This window comes from Marmota marmota, unplaced genomic scaffold (assembly GCF_001458135.2).
Source record: "Marmota marmota marmota unplaced genomic scaffold, marMar, whole genome shotgun sequence".
NCBI lineage: Eukaryota > Metazoa > Chordata > Mammalia > Rodentia > Sciuridae > Marmota > Marmota marmota.
Window position 1 is genome coordinate 6,424,779 of NW_026000241.1, and position 3,256 is coordinate 6,428,034.

Here is a 3,256-nt window from a genome sequence, read left to right on the forward strand (position 1 = left end):
CAGCCGATGGCCACAGAGCCGGGCAGCGGGATTGAGGTTCCGGGTTACCCCGGGCCTGGGGCCGGAGCCCGGGTTTCTCCTCTGAAAAGGGGGGGGAGGCCACTTCCCTGCGGGTGGCGCTTCTGAGCTCTGAGGGTTGGCGAGGGACGCCTGGCAGTTGGGGGCTCCGGAGCAGCAAGTGAAAGGGTCCTGAGGTCGTCGCTGGCCGGGCCTAGTCGGACTGTGCTGGGGGGTCCTGAGAGAGTGGAGAGGGACAGGAAGACAGGTGGGGGACAGGCAGAGACAGAGACAGGAGGGACAGAGGAAGCAGGAGGCAGAGAAGCAGGGAGGTAGGGAGCGGAGATCAGCCCCAGCAAACAGGCCGGGGCAGGAGGTCAGGAGCAGCCCCCCCGGGCAGGCCCGAGGCCCCTCCTGAAGGTGGGCCCCGCCTGTGCTCTATTCTTAAGGATGGTGGTGGCTTCCAGGGTGGCGCTCCCCGGCCTGGCTCCTCTCTCCTCACAGCCCCCAGAGGGTTAGTCCCCCATTTCACCCACGGGGAAACTGAGGCCGCAGCGGCCCAGGCTGCACAGCAAGCCAGAGGCGGGGGACACTCTCCTGGTCGGGGACACCTCCCCTCGGTCCCATTGAAAAGCACCCAGTGGTGGGGGAGGGGCAGGGCGCCCGGGACGTTTTTCCTCCCTCCTCCGGATTGTTGATGGTTTTGGTTTGGGCAGGAAGGACTCTTGGAGGAGCCGTGGGTCAGCCCAGGTCGGGACAGCAGCCAGGAGGGCTGGGAGCCTGGTGGCGGGAAGGCCCGGGGCATGACCTGTGGGTGGCCCTGGCGGGAAGGCCTCATCTCCTCCCTGCCCGGGTCTCGGTTTCCTACCTGCAGAGCGGGGGCCCTGCGCGGTGTGGGCGTCGCGGCGCTGGGGACAGCTCCAGGCTTCCCACACCCCTGGACAGTCCCGGCTCTGTTAGTGAGCACCTGAGGGCGGCAGCTCAGTGGCTGCCCAGGCAGGTGAGGCTGGCCCCTGAGGCCTCCTTGGAGGCCAGGAGATGGGTGCAAGCGCCTCAGCTGGGGGTGGGGGTCTGAGCCCACCAGAGGGGAGGACCTGGGGGCGCGGGGTGGGAGGTGCCTGAAAGGAGCCTCAAAGACAGAAAGATTGTTTGCATGACATGGAGGACACCCACCACCACCAGGGAAAACAGATGGAGTGGACTCCAGGGATCCAAGGCTCTTCTCCCTCAAAGGACATTTATAGTGAGTCAAAAGACAACCCCCAGAAGGGAGTAAAGGTTTGCCATTCCTACCACGGACATGGGTCACACAGCCAGAATATATAAAGAGCTCTCACAACTCAATAATAAAAACAGGAAGAGCCCAGTGGTGAATGGACAAAAAATTTCAATGGACAGTTCCCCCAAGAAGAGCCACAAACAGCCAAGGACAGGGAACAAGAATGATCCATTGGGGAAACATCAGAAAGAGCAGGTGAGCCGGGCGTGGTGGTGCAGCCTGCAATTCCAGTGGCTCAGAAGGCCAAGGCAGGAGGATGGCAAGTTCGAGGCCAGCCTCAACAACTCAGCGAGACCCTATCTCAAAATAAAAATAAAATTTAAATTTAGAAAAAGAGGCTGGGGATGTGGGGATGTGGCTCCGCGGTTGCAGAGTGCGGAGGAGGCCCTGGGCTGAGTCACCAGCCCTAAAAACCAAACGTCACACAGAACCATCACACCCACCAGGACGGCCGGGATTAAAAAAAAAAAAAAAAAAAAAATAGTTGATGCGGACACAGGGAGCAGAAGGCTGGTGGGGATGCGCGGGAGCCCGGCAGGTCCTCAGCGAGGGGGGCGCAGAGGGTCTTGCCACCGTGCACCTGCGCAGAGGAGGCCCGAGGGCAGGCGGCCCCGCGCATGCTCACAGCGGCCCCAGAGTGGCAAGGACCCCAACATCGGAGGATGAGTGGAGAAACGCACGGGGACCGGCCACACGGTGGGACACTCCCCAGCCTCCCGAGCTGTGGGGAAGGGAGAGAGGGGCCGAGAAAGAGAGGTGGACAGGGGAGCGGAGGGTGGGCACTCTGCTGGCCACCTCCGGGGGTCCACTGTGCAGACCAGAGCACTGAGGCCCGCCGGGGTGAACCAGGAGCTTCTGTGAAGAACTCACAAGTCACACCCCAAGTCTTCGTTCCGACCACCCCACGCTCGGAATAAAGCTCTGGCCTGTTGGGCCCTGGGTGCCAAGGACCCTCTCCCTCCCCGTCCCTGACAGGCAGGAGGCCAGCACTGCCTCAGGGCCTTTGCATAGCTGCTCCAGCCCCTCCTCACTGCTGCGGCCCTGCATGGCCTCCTCCAGGGAAACTCCCTCCTCCCGTTCTTCACATTCCCATTTTTCCCTCTTACTAGCATTTGTCTGTTCCCCATCACGAGTCCCCATGACAAGTCCCCGAGCCCTGCCCCTGCCCACTGGCGTCTTGAGTGAATCAATAGCTGAGCTGCATTCTGAAAGGCGACACAGCTACTGCAAGGAGCTGAGGAGCCACCCCCAGAGGACCCCAGAATGATGGTGGCCCAGCGGTGCTTGATAAATCCTGGTGGAGGTGTGGTTCGGTGGTAGAGTGCTGGCTGGGCCTGAGGCCCTGGGTTCCATCTCGAATGCCACGAAAATAAATAAATACTGGGCCAACATTCTTCTAGGGAGTGACTCAGCCCACCGAGGTCAGGACTTCGGCCAGTATCGCGAACCTCTTCCTATTTCATAGACAGGCAGGCAGAGGCCCAGGGAGAAGCTCTTGGTCATTTCTTGGCAGCAGAATTAGTAGCTTGCATTTAAAAGGGGCGGGGACCTGATTGAAATGTTGGGTTTCAGGCATGGCTGAATCCAGGTGACTGCCTCTCCATCTCTGCACTTTTGTCCTCCCTGCAGACTTCTCCCACAGGCGGCCTCCCCCAGTCGAGGAAAAGAGGCTCCCAAGCCAGCTCCTGGCCCTCCTCCGCCCAGCCCAGCCTCTCCCACTGGGAGCAGGTGTCCTCTTTCCCTGTCACACCAACAAGAGTTCTAGCCAGGACAAGTTGCCTGTCCCTTGGACCCAAGGGGCTGTGCCTAGGAGTGGGCTTGTGGACAACTCTAGAGGCCACCAAATGGGATCCTGTGCCACTAGGTGGACCCAGGCCAGGGATCCGCGTTCCCAGGGGGAAGTGACGCCTCCAGATGGGGCGGGGCCTGGGCCTCCGGCCTCCCCGCCCCGTCCCCCCGCCAGGGCCGGTCCCTCGGTGG